The sequence below is a fragment of the Triturus cristatus genome, chromosome 3_2 (assembly GCF_964204655.1).
Source record: "Triturus cristatus chromosome 3_2, aTriCri1.1, whole genome shotgun sequence".
In the NCBI taxonomy this organism is placed as follows: Eukaryota; Metazoa; Chordata; class Amphibia; order Caudata; family Salamandridae; genus Triturus; species Triturus cristatus.
In genome coordinates this window covers 905188621-905210981 of record NC_140584.1, presented here as the reverse complement: position 1 = coordinate 905210981, position 22361 = coordinate 905188621, and the positions used below count along the sequence as shown (strand labels likewise).

At 44.7% G+C, this 22361-nt stretch overlaps 1 protein-coding gene across 2 annotated transcripts in view; it reads right to left on the bottom strand.

Annotated features, from left to right (window-relative positions):
* The window catches only part of LOC146858426 (multidrug and toxin extrusion protein 2-like), a 722400-nt gene that overhangs the window by 393595 nt on the left and 306444 nt on the right, over positions 1-22361 (bottom strand). The gene's annotated exons all lie outside the window — the stretch shown is intronic.

Sequence of the window (22361 nt, the reverse complement as noted above, 5' to 3'; positions counted from 1 at the left end):
GACGTATTCCAGTCATTTGTATATTACGGCACACTATTAGAGATTGCTAAACCGACTGGTTGCATTCTGTGCACAGCCTAGTGGAAGTTAGTTATTACTACCAATTGATGCAGAGTTTCACGTATGGATAATTCCACATTCATGATGGAGTCTTTGTGATTGATACATCTGAGCCATATGCTTCGCTTAGTTGAATAATTTTCTGATCCTGAGCTCGAAAACAAAAATCTTTTAAGGAACGTAGCTCACAATATTCAATATGTAATTCAATCTAACAAAGAACAACATCCAAAACATTGTGAAATATTATACATACGTTTATTATTTTGCCAATTTGAAATATTGATTAAGGCAGTACGAGGTTGCTCCAAAGGGAACATGCATCAAAAGAAAGTGATTAAAGGGTGAGTGAGTGAGAAAGAATGGAAGTTACATAGTAATAAGAACATTCAATCGAGTTAGACAATGGGGATCGGTTGTAATTCACCGTCCAAAATCCAAAAGACCTGGTCACATTTAACAATTACAGAGTTATATTATTATACATCAAAAAACGACCCAGTAAGTGGTCTAGCACGAAGAACTGATTATGTGTCCCCGGTAGTAGAGAGTGGGCGTCGACGTTTCGACCCGTCTTGATGGCCTTGGGGATTTTTAAGCCTTGGCCGTGCGGGTCTTCATCAGGACCAAAGAGGGGCAACCTGACTGGAAGGTGGTCTTAATCAAACACCTGATCGGATTCAAGGGACTTAAATCAAAGGAGGTATCCCGACTTCCAATGGATGGAGGACTGGGTGTCACAGGTTATTCATTTCAAGCGCTTCAATCGCTAGTTTGTGATCCGTCTGTGTTGGATCGGCCGCTAATTAGGTGAGTTCACCGAGACGTATGATTCAGTCGGGGCAAAGAGGCACAATGTATGTGCTTGGTCACAGGGCATCCGTCTCCGTTGAGGCTCCAGCTCTGTGTGAGCTCAACCGCGTGTGCGTGCGATCATTCCACATTCATGATGGAGTCTTTGTGATTGGCAGGTAAATGGAGAGCATGCAGTCAAGTATGCTTGCCCTACCATGAAACTGTCCAAGCACACGGTTTTGCATGCTTATTCATGCGGGGTCATTGGAACTAGTAGGGTGAGTTCAGTAAGGTTTAGCCACAAAGTTGAGAATTATAAGACAGGGGAGCTATGTGCAGGCGCTGCTCCAGGTTAATCGCTGGAAGAACAAGCCTAATACGAAACTTATGAGCACTTAGGAATGGTTCCCACGTGGGCCCATGTTAGTATGAGTACAAATACTAGAAGAATTATAGGACAGGAAGATATGGACAGACTGGGTTCAGTTTAGCGGTATGGGAACATACCTGTTAAGTACTGAATGCATGTTTTGGGAATTGTTCACTCGCCGGGCCATGCAATAAATGCAACTACTAGAAGATTGTTTTTTTAGTTTAGTTTTAATTAAGAGTGTGGTAACCTTCAGATTTATTAGTTATCTGAATACTGTCAGAGTTTATATAGTGCTGTTCACAGAATCAGTAAATTGGGGAACCGTGGGTCTCAAGAATGGAAGTATTATGGTCCAAACTAGTCTGAGGTTGAGCACAGGAGCAACTATTCAAAAGCAATTACCAAGAGTAAATGCCCCCAGCAGGCAGCTATGAGCTGTACCCAAGAACGACTATCCCCCACAGTTACCTATGGGCTGTATATCCAGGTGCAAATATCCCTCAACAGTTATCTACTGGCTGTACACAGGAGCTAGGAGTTAGTTATGGGCTATATTCATTTACAAATATCCCCCAGCATGCGGAATAGGCAGGACCCAGGAGCACCTCTACTCCAGCAGGCAGCTATAAGATGTACTAAGGAGCACTTATTCCCTATTAGATTACCTGTGTTGGATCAGGTGAGAGACAAAGTTTCTGGCTGGAGGTCCTAACGGGCCCAAATAGGAAATGCCCTTAATTGGTTGCCCTTTACCTGAGCTCCCTATTAGAGCTCTACATATCATAGGCTGGCAGGCTGACCTAAGGCCACTGGAATGATGCGATTTTCCAGCCGCATTTTCCGTATAATTATGGATTGGCCAAATAATCCACCCTCTGCTGCATAGTATGCAGATTTTAACACACTCACAAAAAAATTCCAGCTCAAATGGATCAAATATGACTAAAATGACAGCAAAATATGTTTCTGGGCACTGGAAGGTCATTAACACAGGTCGACTGGTCATCTTACGGTTGATTATTGCTGCATTTTCTCAGACTGGTTCTAATGAGGTGAAACTTTGGTCCTGATAGTGTTAACATGTCCAAAACAAGCACTGGCAATGTCAATAGATCTTGCCTTTGGGACCTTGGAAGAGTTTAGCCAGAGCTATTGACTTTGCCAATGTCTTTCAGCTATGTTGAAGAGCAGCGTGGCTGCCGTGCAGTATGTTGAAAAGTTATAATAAAGTGTGATATGTATTTTTCTTACGCCATATATAACCAAGAAGACATTATGTACAGCGGAACGACCCTATTAAACAAGTATTTACAATGCAATAGGTCTTGCAGTCACGCAAGTTAGAGCTATTAGCATTGTATCTGACAATTACTTTCATTTATGTTTTGGGTTTTAAAACATAAATAAAAGTCATTGTCATTTACAATGCTAATAGCTTGAACTCTCACAAATGCGAGACCTCTTGCATTGCATTAAAGGGCCTTGTCAAACGCTTGTTAGATTGTAAATATCAGAGGAAGAGACCGGCCTGAACGTCTTCAAAGAAGTGATAAATAGTGCAGTGAAGAAGATGTGTAAGTGTTGTAAATTACACAGACCCAAAGTGTGAAGTGAGAGTTACATATGACCCGAGCTATAAACACTAACAAACCGCTCCAACACCTTTCTCTCTGCGATTACACTGTCGCAGCTCAGGAGGAAGAGCGGGGGGCCTATTTTCTGTCCTCTCCGTGATTTCGGTGTGCAGTGTGGCATTGCATAACGTCATTGCGATCTTTGACCTAAAAAAAAACCACTCCAGCCGTAGTAGGTCCCTGGCTTCACCTTCTGGAGAAGAGCGGGCTGTGCTTTATGGCAGGCATGGAGAAAGGGAGGGATGGTCTCTGCTGCAGCTCTGGACTCATAGAGTGCCCCTGCTATTACTAGTGAGCGAGAGGCACTAAAGTGGTGGCTGTAGTGATGGTATTGGTGGTGGTGGTATTGGTGGTGGCGGTATTGGTATTGATGGTGGTACTGGTATTGGTGATGGTACTGGTATTGGTGGTGGTACTGATTTTGGTGGTGGTATTGGTTGCAGTGGTATTGGTGGTGGTGGTATTGGTGATAGTATTGGTGGGGGTGATATCGACGGTGGTGGTATTGGTGGTATTAGTGGTGGTGGTATTGGTATTTTTGGTGGTGGTATTGGATTGGTGGTATTGGTGGAGGTGATGGTATTGGTAGTTTTGGAGGTTGTGTTGGAGGTGGTGGTAGTATTGGTGGTGTGGTATTGGTGGTAGTGGTGGTAGTATTGGTTGATTGGGTGGTACTGGTGGTGTTGGTGGAACTGGTGGTGATGGTGGTATTGGTGGTGGCCATGCTGCTTAAAAAAACACAGTGCATGTCCGGCCTGTAGTAAGACAAACTCAAGAAAGTAACTAGTGCTTACAGACTAAATAACAGTTTCGTGAAACAACCAAAGTAAAGGGGCCCAGTAGCCATGGGAGGGTACAAATGAAGACAAGGCCGTCCTAAGGAGGGACAAACAAGCCTATTAACAAATCTGAAGGCAGCATTTACAAAATGACACAAGCCAATGAAAAATATGGGAGGGGAGTGGGCGAGGCTTCTCTCCCATACTCTACTACAGCAGTCTTGCACGGCGAGTAGCAGATGCGCCCTGCCGCTAGGCTCGACCTAAAAACATAAAAAATGTCTTCTAGTTTTTGTCCTTGCAATGCTGGCAACTTCTTCCTGCCTGTTCTAATGTTTGATATAGATTTTTTTGATGGGGGCGGAGGAGTGGACAAACAGGAGGGTGGCGATTAGGAAATAGTACTTGAATTTTAATACAAGCAGCGGATGGACACTAGGGGAGAATCAACAGATGCCACTTTCCGAGGGCAGGCTGAGGTGGTGTTGAGTGAGGCTAAGGTGGTGGTGTGCTGGTGCAGAGGATTTGTTCAAATGATGCTGAGTTATACTGAGGTGGTGCTGAATGATGCTGAGGAGGTGATTGTGCTGGTGCGGAGGTGTTGCTGAGTGATGCTATGGTGGTGCTGAGTTATGCTCCAGTGGTGAGCTGGTGATCAGGTGATGCTGAATGATGCTGAGTGGGTGCCGCGCTGAGCTGATGCTGCGCTGGTGCTGAGGTGGTGCTGCGCTGGTGCAGACTTGGTGCTGTACTAGTCCGAGGTGGTGGTGAGCTGATGCCGAGGTATATAAACGACCAGAAAAGAAAGAACGTTGATGGACTAAGTACTGTGAATGTTAAAGACAGATTGGGGAGTCTAGGAGCTACAAATGTGAAGGTAATGCGCTTCACACTGGTTGGCTTGAATGGTCTCTCTTTGCCTATCAATCTTCAAAAAGCTCCACACATGCTCTCAGCCTTGATACACAGTTCTCATATGATATGCTGTACAGTTTGCATTTTATAATCTTTGACTCTTCTTTTCTGAAATCCCATCTGCTTACAGTGCCTCAAACCCTCACCCTGCCATTTCCCACCAGTGTCGTTCTATTTAGGATCCAACTGTTGGGTGGAATCACCAAGAAAGTCAGAGTATGCTCTGTTGCATTGACACTGCTATATTTGGAATAACTGGCTAGTGTATGCATATTCACGATATATATATATATATAATCTACTGGCGGTCGCCAGTAGATAGTTATAGTTAGGATCGTGTTTCCATAGGAAATCTCAAAATTCTATTTTGAATAACTTTGGCGCCGGTTGACGAATCCTCGCGAAATTTTCAAAACTCTCGGGGTGATTCGTCATGGGGGGCCGAGAAAAAAGGGGGGGTCCCAAAACGCGTTTTCCCCATGCATTTTTCCATAGGACCTTTAGTCGAAGGTACAGCCCGAACGGCTGAACAGAATTACTTGAAATTTGGCAGAGAGGTAGTCCTCAGGTCAGGGAAGTGCCTTTTGGAGGTCTGGTGTCAATCTGTTCAGTATTTTCTGAGAAAATAGCATTTAAAAGCATATAAATATCTATACGTGCGCGCCGTGCGCGAGCAAAATTCTGATTGGTTGATAGATGTCAGTAAACATTTGAATCGGTCGAAATCAGGAAGTGTCGGCCGCCATTTTGTCTGTCGCACTGAAAAGGAAAGGTGGAAAAAAGGTGGAAAACGTGAAAAGGGGGAAGGTAAGAGAGTTCCTGATCCCCTAGCCTTTGTCAGGGGGTCACAGAAGGACCCCCAAGGGTGAAAAAAACATTTTATTATTTTTGGAAAAAATTGCGGGGTGCGCACACGGTGAAAAACCTTGAAAAAAAAAAAAATTTAATAAATACATGACTTAGCATTTAAAAAAACGTACAAATTCACTTAAAAAAACCATAGGTTTCACACACGTTATAGTTAGGAATTAGCATTTAAAAAACCTTGCAAATTCACTTAACAAACCATAGGTTTCACACATGTTATAGTTAGCTGGACATTTCACTCGTAAAAAACCAACGAAATTCCCCCGTTATAGTTAGTTCAGATAACTATAACTCGCGCGACCGCCACTCTATCACAAGGATGATGTCATGAGTGATGCCACTGACCATGTCATGAGTGATGTAATATGTGACGTCATGAGCAGTGGATTGCGGGCGCGCGAGTTATAGTTATCTGAACTAACTATAACGGGGGAATTTCATTGGTTTTTTACGAGTGAAATGTCCAGCTAACTATAACATGTGTGAAACCTATGGTTTTTGTAAGTGAATATATATATATATATATATATATATATATATATATATATATATATATATATATATATATATATATATATATAAATATATATATATATATAAATATATATATATATATATATATATATATATATATATATATAGTCTTTATAGTCTTTATTGTCTTAGTAACAATATATTTCTGTTTAATGGAGACCTTTAAAAAAAATAACAGGTACATCAATGGGGACATGTTTCGCGCCTAGTTTCGCGAATTTGTTTCTAGGTATGTGGGAGGAAGAAGTACGTAAAGATGTGAAGTATGCTACTTACCTTGACAAAGTGGATACATGGTTAAGATACATAGATGACTTGTTTCTTATTTGGACAGGTAGTGAACAGGAGGCCACAGAGTTTGTGAATCTGCTCAATGACAACCCCTATAACATTCGTTTAACCCACAATTTGCAAAAAGAGGAAATAGAATTCCTGGATATCAAGATTGCGGCTAGTGGGAATATCTTGGAAACGAGACTGTGCCGTAAAGAAACAGCAGGCAACAGTCTCCTTCATGCCCTCAGCAGCCACCCTGACACACTCAAATGGAGTATACCATATGGTGAGCTGCTGAGGGCAAGACGTAGCTGTAGTGACACAGATGGATATATAGAAGAGGAAAAGACAATGCTATGCAGATTTAGAGAACGCGGTTACCCAGATTGGGTGTTGAACAGGGCGGTATCCAAAGTCAGGAACATAACAAGAGAAGAAACATTAGAAGTTAAGACAAAAGAGAACATGATGGAGAATAAAGAGACAAGAGTGATTCTTACATACAACAAAGAATCACATAAGATTCAAAAAATCCTTACTGATAATTGGAATATTCTACAAAATGGTCCCATCATAGGTCTCACAATCAGCACTAGACCAAAAATAACATATCGGAAAAGCAAAAGCCTGAGGGATATACTAGTACGTGGGGATGTCACTGTCAATAGAGACCCCAACCAACACAACTTGAGGGGTTTTTACCCATGTGGCCATTGCAAGGCTTGCAGGAATAGCAACCTGGTTAAGGAATTTGATTTACCAGGGAATGATGGCATGAAAACTATAACACAGTTCCTTACATGCAGAACGACATTTGTTGTGTATGTTTTGGAATGCCCGTGTGCAAAGAGGTATGTAGGGAGCACCACACACATGGCTAAAAAGAGAGTCCTTGAGCATTTGAGAGCAGTGAACAACAAAGACCCAAATTATCCCATTGCACGACACTTTGCAGAATTCCATCTATCTAACAGCAACCTACTTCGCAATTTTGTAGTGGAACAAGTTAAAGTAGGGCGTAGAGGAGGTAATAGAGAACTGACTCTGAGAAAACGAGAATCAAAGTGGATTATGGACCTTGAAACTAAGTTCCCGAAAGGCCATAACCAAGACGAGGAGCTGGCAACACATCTCATTGAAGACTAGCCTGTCTTATTGTTGTTTTCATCCATTTGTATATGTGTAACTAAGTATAGCCCGTTTAGGTGTTTATTGGAAATATTGTACAGGTAATATTTTTAATCACTCTTTTCTTGTTCTTTATCTTTTCAGGAGGAAAGGAAGGGGCCCTGTGTATCTCCACGAGCACTTCACCGGCTCCTACACTTTTCTTCGTAACCACTGATATGAAATCCGAAGATAAGTAGATAAGGAAACACCCTCTTTTTTCAAATTTTCTTCACAGTTTATTTATTTTATTTTCACGATTTTCTTAAATAATATCAAATTTAGTATATCTGTTCTTGAGTACGTGTATGAGTGTAGATGGATGTATATGCCGGTTTGCAGCCAGAACATATAAACAGAGGCAATAGGCTTTCTTTTTACATGGTACCACCACTTTGGTGCGTGTATTGGTTTATAGTATTGTATTTAATTGCACATGCACATATGTTTTAGGATGTCTGGATATCAATTTGACTGTATGTCACTATGACGCGGTATATGAATCTGTCCAGTCTCTATGTATTTGTGATTAAATCCAACATCCTAACTGCTGTGAGACGGTCACCTAAGCCGTTTCCCCAGTGACTTATGGTTGGCCTTCTCTGAAAATGAGTCACTATGACGCATATATGTTGTAAATATCTATGTTGTATATGCTAACTTACTGTCATTACGACATGTATTCTTTCTCATTGTGCCAGCACTTGTGATAACATTCTTACTCGAAAACTGCCGAGAGGTGGCCACCTAAGCCGGTTTCCCTGTGGCTTAGTAGTTGGCCTTTCTCTGTCAATGAGTCACTATGACGAGTTTTATATGCAGGTCTCAATGATATGATGTTTTAGTCACACAGCAAACAGTAAGCTAGTAAGTGGTATATGCTATGATTTCCATTTATTTTACCACTTGGTTTCATTACATGGGTTTACTTAATACATGTGTATATATTACGTGCACTACAAGATGGCCGCCAAAGTCATTTTTCTGTATGTGACTGAGACCGGCAGTCCTTTGGTTATGTTTACTATGCCTACGTACTTATGGAGGTTTGTGTCATGGTGCTTCACTGTGTGACCAAGGGAGCGAGACTCCCGAAACGCGTAACAGTGTGAATTAAACTCGTTACTGCGATTGCTACTGAGAGTGCGTTGCTTATTTGCGGATACTTTTGGAGATCTAGATATATATATATATATATATATATATATAGTCCAATGCTCACTCAAATGAAAGAATGAGCCCGACATATGCTAGGGCAACACCAGGATTTATTCCAAATTTCACGGAGGCACAAGGCATGCAAAGAGTACAAAGGATTCCGGCAACGCCAGGCAGACGCGTTTCAGCATTACTGCTTTCCTCAGTGCCAGTTTCAGTTTCAACACAGAGTCTCTTACTTGGGGGTTGTTGTTATAAGTCCTATGACGCTCTCATTGGCTCTGTATTTTACTCCGCCCCCTACTCGCAGCTGTAGTGCATCCTGCGATCCAGATTGGGACCAGAGGCATGCTGGTTAATGGAGTCCAAGCGGCAACCCGTAAAGTGAGGGGCTGACGTACACCAAGTGGTGTCTCTCGTAGACCTTTAATTCTCCGGTCCCAACTTCGCCGATGTAATACCTGGAACCCAGTGTTGCCCCTGCAGTAAAATTCTGCATCCTCTCTCCCCTAGTGCGGCACGTTGAAGCAAATGCTTTTGAAGCCGCTTGGGGGGGGGGGGGGGGTGACACGCTGTATTTTCGTACCAAATCCAAAAAGGGGGTGGCTTGCGTGTCAAACCAGACCGAGAGGGCATGCCCGTAGCCGGTGCCAACCGGCAAAAATATACAGTCCAATGCTCACTCAAGTGAAAGAATGAGCCCGACATATGCTAGGGCAACACCAGGATTTATTCCAAATTTCACGGAGGCACAAGGCATGCAAAGAGTCCAAAGGATTCCGGAAACGCCAGGCAGACGCGTTTCAGCATTACTGCATTCCTCAGTGCCAGTTTCCACACAGAGTCTCTTACTTGGGGGGGATATATATATTACCTACTGGCGGTCGCCAGTAGGTAGTTATAGTTAGGACCCTGTTTCCATAGGAAATCCGCAACATTCTATTTGGAATAACTTTGGCGCCGGTCGACGAATCCTCGCGAAATTTTCAAAGCTAATGGGGCGCTACGCTCCGCTCCTACCCTTAAAGTCTCGGGGGGATTCGTCAAGCGGGGGCTGAGAAAAAAGGGGGGTCCCAAAACGCGTTTTCCCCATGCATTTTTCCATAGGACCTTTAGACACAGCTACAGCCCGAACGGCTGAACAGAATTACTTGAAATTTGGCAGAGAGGTAGTCCTCAGTTCAGGGATGTGCCTTTTGCAGGTCTGGTGTAAATCTGTTCATTAGTTTCTGAGAAAATTGCGGTTAAAAGCATATATATATCTATAGGCGTGCACCGTGCGTGTACGGTAAGCATACCGTACGCGCACGGTGATGTGCGCGAGCGCAATTCTGAGGTAGTCCTCAGGTCAAGGAAGTGCCTTTTGTAGGTCTGGTGTAAATCTGTTCAGTAGTTCCTCAGAAAATAGCATTTAAATCAATATATATATCTGTTAGCGCGCTCCGAGCGCGCACCGTAAGCTTACCGTACGCGTACGGTGCCGTGCGCGAGCGCGATTCTGATTGGCTGTTAGATCTTAGTAAACATTCGAATCGGTCGAAACCAGGAAGTGTCGGCCGCCATTTTCTCTCTCGCACTGGGAGGGGTGGAGGAAAAACAAAGTTGGATATCATAAAAAGGGGGCAGGCTAGACAGCTCCTAACCACCTAGCCTTGGTTATGGTGTGCCAGAAGGCCACCCAAGGCCCAAAAATAATTTTTTAATTTTTTTGAAAAAACGCCGAATACGCTTACGGTAAAAAATTATATCCCCACCCCCCCCGGAGCATAACCGGTAGTCAACATGTCCCAAAAACGAAATACCACTCGCGCTCTCAGAAAGTCATTGACGCAGGAACACCGGACTTTATTCCAAATAACTCTGGGGGTTTATTTTAGTCATAAACCCGCCGTGACGCGTTTCGCCACCGTGGTGGCTTGTTCATACAGCGTTTGTAAAACATGAGACACCATTACATATTGTTGCACGTCATAATCGCAGAGAAAGGACTTTCGTTTCATCGTACACGGTTAGTGAAAACGATTGGTAAACATCAAGCGCCATCTTAACATATGCAAATGATGATACTTGCAATACCTCAGCCTGGTTCGTTTCCAAACTTACGTACATGTTTCTCTTAAATGTCTCTTTCGCAAGTTGATGATATCACATTTTGGCGCAAACAAAAGTTATTCGTAAATTATAATAAAACAATAACTCACATGCCGTGTATTCCACTTATTACATACACGGTGGCGTTTTTACAATATCGCCTAGTGGTCACCCCTTCGTTGCCATTGTAGCACAAATTACTACTTTTTATACATATTCGAGGGATCATTTAGGCATTGTCTATCGGATATGATAGTCAAAGACTTCTGGTCTATGTAGTAGATAACGGTGTTCGTATCGTAAATATTACCCTTATACACAAAAGATTTCCTGAACAAAATTTGCGAATCTAGTATGGCAAGAGGATTACATCCTTATAACTTTGGATGTTAATTCACTTTACACTATAATAGATCATGAACAAGGGATTCAAGCTTGTGCGAAATTTCTAAAACATAGACACATTGGCCTGTTAGAGCATACAGACATGATCTTGGAGATGATTAGGTTTTGTCTCACGAACAACTACTTTATGTTCAATGGCCTACTATACAAACAAGAACACGGTACTGCGATGGGTACTTGTTTCGCGCCCAGTTTTGCGAATTTGTTTATGGAGTCGTGGGAGGAGGACATCAAAGCAAAGACTGAGTTACAGGAATCATTTACCAAGGTCAAATTGTGGCTTGGGTATATCGATGACATTTTTGTAGTATGGCAGGGAGAAGAAAGAGAGGCAGTACTTTTCATTGACAGACTAAACCACAACAACAAGAATCTTACATTAACAAGTACAATTAGCAAAAATCAGGTAGAATATCTGGACACGTGTGTCCAGGTGAAAAACAACATTGTACATACGATTCTCTACCGCAAAAATGCACTGCTGGCAATACTCTGCTTCATGCTCCAAGTAGCCACCCAGATAATTTGAAATGGAGCATTCCATTTGGGGAACTACTTAGGGCAAAAAGAAACTGCAGTTCAACAACAGACTATAAGAGAGAAGAAATAACCATGATAGAAAGATTCAAGGCAAGAGGATATCCATCATGGGTCCTTATAGTTAGTGCAGGCAACTATAACTCACGTGACCGCAATCCTCTGCTGATGATGTCAGATATTACATCACTGTATTTAGACACTTATTTACCCATGTCTTCGTCCATTAATTTTTAGCTATACATATATTACAAATATTTTTTTTTCAGAAAGACACGTGTCATCAGTGATGTAATATCTGACATCATCAGCAGAGGATTGCGGTCGCGTGAGTTATAGTTGCCTGCACCAACTATAACGGGGGAATTTCAATGGTTTTTCACGAGTGAAATGTCCAGCTAACTATAACATGTGTGAAACCTATGGTTTTTTAAGTGAATTTGCAAGGTTTTTAAAATGCTAATTCCTAACTATAACGTGTGTGAAACCTATGGTTTTTTTCAGTGAATTTGTACGGTTTTTTAAATGCTAAGTTATGTATTTTTTTTTAAAAGTTTTTACACCGTGCGCGTACCGTACGCGCACGGTGCGCTTCGCGCTCCGTGCGCGCGCTGTGGGCGCTTGGTGTGCTTCGCGCACCAATCGCCCACAATGCGTTGTTCGTGCCGTGCGCGCACCCCGCGATTTTTTGCAATTTTTTTTTTATTTTTTTACCCTTGGGGGTCCTTCGGTGACCCCCTGACAAAGGCTAGGGGGTCAGGACCTGTCCATCCTGCCCCCTTCCCACGTTTTCCCCCTTTGTTTTTCATTGCCTCAGACTGCGAGAGTCAAAATGGCGGCCGACACTTCCTGATTTCGACCGATTCAAATGTTTACTGACATCTAACAACCAATCAGAATTGCGCTCGCGCACATCACCGTGCGCGTACGGTATGCTTACCGTACACGCACGGTGCGCGCCTATAGATATATATATGCTTTTAACCGCAATTTTCTCAGAAACTAATGAACAGATTTACACCAGACCTGCAAAAGGCACATCCCTGAACTGAGGACTACCTCTCTGCCAAATTTCAAGTAATTCTGTTCAGCCGTTCGGGCTGTAGCTTGGACTAAAGGTCCTATGGAAAAATGCATGGGGAAAACGCGTTTTGGGACCCCCCCTTTTTCTCAGCCCACGCTTGACGAATCCCCCCGAGACATTCAGGGAAGGAGCGGAGCGGAGCGCCCCACCTATTTTGAAAATTTCGCGAGGATTCATCAATCTGCGCCAAAGTTATTCCAAATAGAATGTTGCGGATTTCCTATGGAAACACCGTCCTAACTATAACTATCTACTGGCGACCGCCAGTAGATTATATATATATATATATTCATTCACTTAAAAAACCATAGGTTTCACACATTTCACTCGCAAAAAACCAATGAAATTCCCCCGTTATAGTTAGTTCAGATAACTATAACTCGCGCGCCCGCAATCCACTGCTCATGACGTCACATATTACATCACTCATGACATGGTCAGTGGCATCACTCATGACATCACTGATGACATCATCCTTGTGATAGAGTGGCGGTCGCGCGAGTTATAGTTATCTGAACTAACTATAACGGGGGAATTTCATTGTTTTTTTCCGAGTGAAATGTCCAGCTAATTATAATATGTGTGAAACCTATGGTTTTTTAAGTGAATTTGTACGGTTTTTTAAATGCTAAGTTATGTATTTATTAAATTATTTTTTTCCCAAGGTTTTTTACCGTGCGCGCATTATTTCCAAAAATAATAAAATGTTTTTTTCACCCTCTGGGGTCCTTCTGTGACCCCCTGACAAAGGCTAGGGGGTCAGGAACACTCTTCCCTGCCCCCTTTTCACGTTTTCCACTTTTCCTTTTCAGTGTGACAGACAAAATGGCGGCCGACACTTCCTGATTTCGACCGATTCGAATGTTTACTGACATCTATCAACCAATCAGAATTTCACTCGCGCACGTTGCACGCGTGTAGATATTTATATGCTTTTAAATGCTATTTTCTCAGGTAATACTGAACAGATTGACACCAGACCTGCAAAAGGCACTTCCCAGACCTGAGGACTACCACTCTGCCAAATTTCAAGTAATTCTGTTCAGCCGTTCGGGCTGTACCTTCGACTAAAGGTCCTATGGAAAAATGCATGGGGAAAACGCGTTTTGGGACCCCCCTTTTTTCTCGGCCCCCCCCTTGACGAATCACCCCGAGACTTTCAGAGTAGGAGTTGAGCAGAGCGCCCCATTAGTTTTGAAAATTTTGCGAGGATTCGTCAACCGGCGCCAAAGTTATTCAAAATAGAATTTTGAGATTTCCTATGGGCACACGATCCTAACTATCTACTGGCGACCGCCAGCAGATTTTATATATATATATATATATATATATATATATATATATATATATATATATATATATATATATATATCTATATATATCTATATTTTGAGGAGAGCACGAGCAAGTGGAAGCCAGGAAGAAGGCTGCACTCTTGCATTTGTATCCAATCATCAAATTGTTATATCTGTCAACAAAAACAAATTACTTCTCAACTGTGTCTGCTGGTTAAAACCACACATGTTCAGGCCTGTGAAACGAGCTACGCCATTTAGGCAATTGTAAGTGTGAGAGGGCATAGGAGGAATGTTTTCGTGTCCCCCAAAATGTCACCAGAGGTATTTCCATTGAAAACGGTTTACCTCTGCAGACTGGACTGTGAGACGTGGCCAAACAGGCCAGTTCTGCGCAGTGGAGAGGACCTCCAGTCAGTTCTGTCCAGTTATACACTGCGTGTTGCATTCTGGAACTTGCGCTTTCACTTTTACCATTACAATTGAGGGTTAAAAAACCCAAGCATGGAAAGGGCTGGCTACTAAAAAGCCAAAAGTAGCTGAAGCCGTTCGCTTGGCAGCTACAGTTCTGCCACTACGCCCTCAGACCTATAACAGTCATGCACAATTCCATTAGACTTACCTATGTGAGGGTCTCCCTGCACTCCCTTCACTGACTCTGTTATATCTTGGTACAGTGTGTTTCTTCCTATTTACTTCTCCATCAGTGGAAGACTGGGTGATGATGTCATGTGGAATGTTGATCTGTGAAACACACAGTTGGAGATGGGCTGAGCGCCTGGCTGGCTGCTCCTGGTGGGGCTCTTTAAGGGCTCTTTACTGGCTCTTCACTGGCTTAACTCTGTCTCTACACTGGCTGTACTACTGATCCTGTAACTAACCTGAATAAATCATCTGAATCATACCTACCAGTGTGGACTTGATTACTACATATTTTTGGCGACAAATTGAAACTAAGAACCTGCTTCTGCTACCTCTGAGGACATTAAGAGTACCTACTCTGAAGATAAAGCAACTCCTCTGTCTACAGCTGCACTTACTTATCTACTGGCAACACATCAGCCCCACCAGTGACCTCCCACCGGTCGCCCTCAACGTTATAGCGCCAGTTCCAGTTTCTTACGCAGCTCAAGTCTCCACAGTATCTCTAAAGGTCTGTATGCTGTTCCTACAGCATCTGTTCAGTTGCAGCTCTGGCGGACAGATACACACAAGTTATATGCCACCTGGTTTATCAGGACCAATGCGGATTTATTCCAGGTAGACGCACCTCCCAGAACATACGTAGCATATTTCACGTTCAAGACCAAGTACAAGGGACATACCCCCGGTCTGCCTGTCTCATCCTGGACCTCGAGAAAGCATTCGATACCCTCACGTGGCAGTATCTTTTCGCAGTTCTACCGCGGGCGGGCTTTGGCCCCACTCTCCTCGCGTACACACAACTCTTATACACGAATCTCACCTCACGGGTTCGCCTGGGCCGGTACATATCGGCAGAATTCGCGGTCCGGAGGGGCACTAGACAGGGCTGCCCGCTGTCCCCCTTACTATTTGCCCTAGCTGTCGAGCCCCTGGCCGTACGGCTGCGCCGGGAGGGAGAGTGCTGGGGCATTCCCATAGCGGACACAACACATAGCGTTTCCATGTACGCGGACGATCTGTTAATATACGTGCGAGACATCGAGGAAGATCTGACCTCCCTTTGGGTGACACTCACTGAATTCGCAGCAGCCTCTGGATTACAGGTGAATTGGGATAAGTCCACCATATACCCGCTACACCCGAATCTGCCCCCTCGGGAGGTCCGGTTGGGTGACCGGAGAGTGCCTTGGAGCACGGAAGCGCCCCGGTACCTCGGGATCCGCCTTTATCATTCCTCCACTGATATTTTTTAGGGTAATCATTGTAGGGCGCTGGCAGGCATTAGAGCCGCAGTCGGATTTTGGAAAAGCCTCCCACTGGCCCCGATAGGCCGGATAGCATTAGCCAAAATGATAATAGTCCCACGATCATTATACTATTTCACCAACCTCCCAGTGATTCCGCCTAGAACCTTCTTTCAGGATCTGGACTCAATTCTCAGTGCGTTGATCTGGGGTTCTGCTAGACACAGAATAGCACTGAAAAAACTGCAATTACCCACCACGCAGGGTGGCCTGGGTGCTCCATCCTTCGAGACCTACTTTTTGGCGGCACAACTACAGTGGCTCTCCCACTGGACGGCGGACCGGTATACGCTGGAGACGCACACCTTGACGGGACGGGTATCCCTTGCGGAAGTCCGTCGGTTATTGCTTCCGGGCACCAAACCGAAGCGTAACTATCCCCTGCAGGTCGTAGTGGCACGGAGGTGCATGCAACGAATACATCGCATGTCATCAGAGATACCCTTGTATTCCCCTCTATTCCCATTAATCGGGTGGCCCAAACGCGAACATCAGTACACAAATAACATGCTCACCACATGGACGTCTTGCAGTATCACCGAGATGGAGTCCCTCTTTGAAGACGGACAGCTTAGGCCATTCCAAAACCTCATGGCAGACTACGATCTCCCCCCGGGCCAATTCCTGCTTCACCGCCAACTGTTAGATAGTTATCGACCGCACCATGACCTCTCGAGGGGGGAGCCACCCACACATCCAGTCATCCACACGATTCTACATATGGAAGTGGGTAGACACCTAACCACATGGCTCTACAAAGCCATACGAGAGCTCACCAATAAACCACTGGTGTCCCTACGTGCCATCTGGGAGGAGGAACTCGGACGTTCATTGCACGAGAAGGAATGGGAAAGAGCCCTAGAATATCCTAAGAAGGTGTCCAGAAATGCACGCTTCAAGAATATACAATTTTATATCCTCCATAGAGCTTACCTGACACCAGCACATCTCCAGCGCTTCTACCCGGACGATGAGTTCCTCTGCCCCAGATGCCAATCACAGGACGCAGATTTCCAACACATGTTCTGGAGCTGCCCCACAATCAGTTCTTTTTGGCAGCACATTTATACTGCCCTACAGGACCTCACAGGGATCAAGTCTTTGAACACATGGGAGGCCAGCGCACTAGGTATCGCTCGAACACATAAACAACACAAAGTGCAGACCCGTTTTTATTCCCTAGCGGTGTTAGCTAAACACAGTATTGCTATGCACTGGCGTACTCCCACTGGTCCCCAGCTAGCAGCTTGGGTGGGAGCGACACACAAATGGGCAGCGGCAGAGGAGGACACATTACGGGAGGAGGAGGTAAAGGGCACCCGCAAACATCCCATTTCAATGGACTGGGCCATGTTATTGAATCGCTTTAAGCAATTGACCCCTGGCGAGGACTCACACGGGGGCACACCTACACGAACAGCCTTACCAACACAGCCTTCGTCAGTGATCGACTAAACCCTCCCTACTCTGGGGGCCCGATTGCGTCGCGAGCAACCTCGTGACGTGTGTCGGCACTTCTGCCGGCCTGGTGTAAACGTCAGCTCATCTGTAAGATATTGACACGGTACACACACACACACGCTTAACCCACTGGCAGATAAGAGAGCCCGGACGCGATTTTCCATATCCAACCCCTAGTTCTTCCTGTATTTTACCCCAGTTCACGTGGCATATTCACTACCAGGACCCATAGGGTTTACAACGTGTGTATCCAGCAACCATTGTACACATGATTAATCATGGGGGATATTGGATACTGTAATAAGCAATCTCATGGATTGAATGATTTATCTGATCTATATTACAATAAACCTGAAAATGCCAATAAAAACATGTTACAAAAAAAATCTGTTCAATTGCAGCTCAAGTCTATACATGCTGTCTCTACAGTGTTTTAACAGCTAGGTAATTGGACTGCCTGAATGGACTGCCTGAATTTGTGTTTCCTGTGTGGAGTGGGATTCAGTCTCACACATTCAATTTCGTTTGGGTCAAGTTTAATATTTACACACTGAAGCTCAATTTCTACAATGTCAAACTGCCTGGACGATTTAAGTAATTAGTCTGCCTGAATTTGAGTCCGGCGCACACCAGTTTAATTTCAAAGGGTAAAGTGATGACTGTCAGAGTCCTCATTGTGCCACACGAGATCCGAGCTGTACATGGATCTGTTCAATCTGTGTGTACAGGTACTGCAGCTTGCGTTTATTCCACTGTTGGGAGGTGAGGCCTTTCTTGGAGACATATAGTACCTCGATTTTACCAACTGCTGTGTTGTGTTTCAAAGTATGTCTCGTGCGCCTGGAGCAGAGCGCGCGCTTACCTCCACCTTTTCCATACTGCTTGTGACGTCCTCCGTCTTCCCTGCGACATGCTGCTTGATTTTCCCTGCATGCACGCACATGCTGTGATCCACCCGGCTCAGCGCCACTTTCTGTGCCGCCATCTTGGGCTTGGCTGCATCACCGTTCCATAGAGTCACGTTGTTCCTGCTTTAAAGTGATCTTTCACTAGATCGTAGTGACTCTTCGCATTTCTTTAAACAATGCTGTCGCTTTCCGGGACTTTGTTTTACGGTGCATTTGGAGGGTCGTTTTGGGCTCGGAACCTGTGGAAAATTGTGGTGGAAAATACAGCAGCAATACATTATTGCCATCTGGTGGCCATCCAGCAACACTGCAGATCTTCGAGCTGTGAAATACACGTTTCAATTCAAGGTACTTTTGGTAATAACAATTGGGACTTTGCAACCGGCATGGTGTCTGCTGACAAGCACTTTGTTTCTGGCAACTATTGGTGTTCTTCTGTTTTCAGCGGGTACTGTATCTCCTCCAAAGTAATTTAAGATGGGAAGTCTCCTGGAGATGTTGATTTTATTATCACCATGTACTGTTTACCTTCTTTTAATGCCTGCCTTTTGGATCACGGCGACAGGCACACCTTTGGCTTTGTTGTTTGGCGTATTTCTAACGCATTTTGACATCGTACCGTTAATGTACTTTGTTGCACAGTCGTTAGACGTTTAGCAATGTAAAGTATTTTCACATCGCTACATGTGCATGTCAACAAGCCTGTTCACAAGGTGGTCGGTTCTTGTTTGTTTACACTACTTAGGGTGTGTTTTATGAGTTTTTCGCTCATTAGCTACAGTGCACAATGGTCTACATGTTACGTTGACATTTTACCTTTCATAGGGTGTCTAGGATGTGTTTTATGGGTTCTTCGCCCATATCTTACAGTGCAAATTTGGTGTGCCAGTAGGTTTTTAAATTACCACACAGTGCACAATCGTGCACAATCTATGTACCTCTCCGTGAGGTGTGTTTTGGGGTTTGTCCCACTTTTGTGTGCACATTAGTTGACCTCTAGTCGAGGTGCGTCGCACGGACGTGTGTCCCGTGTTTCTGGCACAGTTTCTTGACCTCTCCGGAGGTGTGTTGTGGGGGGTTTTTCCCCACTATCCTGTGCATGTTATTTTTGTCCTGTGTGTAAGTCGCCCTGCGTCTCATGTATGGACTATGTGTAATCCGCCCAGCGTCTCATGTCTTTTGTTATGTAGAAGTCGCCCTGCGCTGCATTTGTTCTTCTGTGTATAAGCCGCCCTGCGCCTCACGTTTTATGTATGTATAAGTCGCCCTGCGCTTCGTTTGTTCTTCAGTGTATAAGTCGCCCTGCGCCTCACGTTTGGTGTATCTATAAGTCGCCATGCGTTTTGCGTTTTGTGTGTAAGCCGCCCTGTGCCTCACGTTATTGTTGTGTATAAGTCGCCCTGCGCTTCATGGTAGTATAAGCCGCCCTGCACTTCATGTTATGTATGTATAAGTCGCCCTGCGCTTCATGGGTTTTTTTTTCTCTTGTGTGTAAGCCGCCCTGCGCATCACGTTACTGTAAGTCGCATGGCGTTTTAACTTGATGTTCACTGGGTGCTAAGATCTTTCTCTGTTGTTTTACCCAGTGCTGTTTAAAAATGTTTTGTTATCTTTAATTATATCACAGGGAAGCATGATTAATCTTACGCATTTTTCGTCTTCTCTGTCATCTTGTTCTTACTGATGTGATTGCTCTCTCGCACGCCCACCTGGCCAGTTGGAGTGCAGAGGGAGTACTCAATGACGTTTTTTTTTCTCATTTGTAGAAAGGAGGATGGGAAACAAGTTAGGTTATTATTTTTCTTTAAGACCTTTGCTTGTTTTCTGTTTCCTTAAGAACTTTGCTTGTTTTCTCTTTTTCTACCTTCGCTCTGTTCGCCCTTGTATCCTTCTATTTAGTTTGGTTCTTCTGAGCTCTTTATCTGATTCTTTATTTCTTTGTTTGGTTATTCGTTTGGAAGGAAGGAGGGTATGTTATATCTTGGTACAGTGTGTTTCTTCCTATTTACTTCTCCATCAGTGGAACACTGGGTGATGATGTCATGTGGAATGTTGATCTGTGAAACACACAGTTGGAGATGGGCTGAGCGCCTGGCTGGCTGCTCCTAGTGGGGCTCTTTAAGGGCTCTTTACTGGCTCTTCACTGGCTTAACTCTGTCTCTACACTGGCTGTACTACTGATCCTGTAACTAACCTGAATAAATCATCTGAATCATACCTACCAGTGTGGACTTGATTACTACACTCTCTGGGTCCGGTCTCATGCATGCCGCGTCTTCCCTCTGGGCTTTTGTGTATACATCGGATTACCCAGCAGAGAGGAGGGGACGAGAATCCTGGAGGAAGAGGGGTGAGACGAGAAGCCTGGAGGGAGAGGGGAGCAACGAGGGAGGGAGGGATAAGAAGCCTGGAGTGAGAGGGCGGGGTATGAGAAGCCTGGAGGGAGAGGGGAGCAACAAGGGAGGGACGAGAAGCCTGGATGGATAGCAGAACAACGAGGGAGGGACAAGAAGCCTGGAGGGAGAGGGAAAGGACGAGAGGCCTGGGGGGAGAAGAGAGCAGCAGAGGAGGGACTAGAGGCCTCTAGGGAGAAGAGAGCAGCATGGGAGGGACGAGAAGCCTGGAGGGAGAGGCGGGGGGCAACGAGGGAGGGACAAGAAGCCTGGAGGGACAGGGGGAGGGACGAGAAGCCTGGAGGGAGAGGAGAGCAGCAGAGAAGGAATGAGAGGCCTGGAAGGAGAAGAGAGCAGCATGGGAGGGACGAGAAGCATGGAGGAAGAGGGGAGCAGTATAGGTTAGGCGGATGGGGAAAGAGGGGGCTACAGAAGCAAGCTTGTGTGGAAGATGGCGCGCAGTGTCCATGAATCAGGCATTGAGCTGAGACAGGAAAATGCTCATTAAAAGTGATGGCGAGGGGCCCCAAAGGATTAAAATTAACAAGCAGTTAGGGAGGGTGCGGCACAGGGTAATTTCTCTAAAGATTTAAGGACTTCAGACCAAACCATGTAGCGCAGCATTTTTACCGCATGTTTACGATCGGTGCACGCAAGGCACTGTGGAAATCTACCACCAAATCCCGTTCTAGTTTATGTTTTTTTTGTTTTGCAGATTTTATATAGCGCAAACTCAACCCGAAGGCATTGGAGCGCTTTACATGAGGCACCGGTTACGTTACACATTAAGGCACGGGGAGATTAAGTGATTTGCCCAGAATCACAGGATGTGGACGCGACCCCGAGGCTCGAACCCTGGTTTCCAGCACCAAAGTCGGCAGTCTAGCCGACGGACCACATCCTACCCCCCCCCCCCCCCCCCCCCAAAAAAAAGACGAAGGAGAAAACAGGAAGTTGTCCTAAAAGTACTTCAAATGATCACAATGCTTTATGAAACTGTTACACAGCTGTCTCAATGCAATCGACTATTTTGTTCCAAGAATAACCAGTAGTTCAGGACATGGGTCAAGCGAGGATACAGAAAGACTGAAAGAGAACAAAGTTGAGGAAAGCAGCATGAAGAGGAAAAGAAGGAGAAGGCAGAGAGATGAGGTGAAGAGAAAGAGAAGAGGAGACCGAAGAGAGAACAAGAAGGGGAGAATTTGTTTGCATTAGAGCACAGCAACTGGTGTCTGCCTAGGTTGCAATGAGGGTTAGGAGGAGTAGGACAGAAGGTGGACCTAAGATAGGAGGAGTAGCATAGAAACTCAGTGACAAATAAGTGCACAATAATGACACACATCATCTCTAAACCAAGCTTTGAAAGCCGTGACACATAGCAAAAATCGTAACAGGTTGATGCACTTTTTAAATGCATTAATGAATTAAACTTCTCAACATGGTGTGCCCCCCTGTATGCATGCTTCCACAGTTCTTGCACGGGATGGACTGAACAGTCCATGCTGTGCAGGAACTTGCTTAGGCATTCCAACTGCGGTTCCTTTCTAAGGCTCAGCACCAGAGACCAGCAAATCACCCTCTGCCAGACCAGGAGAAAACTCCTAATCTGGCGGGTGGTCTCGATACGGCCTTGGCAGAGTTGTAATAGGGGGCTCGCTTGGTGGCCGGCTGCCACGCCGC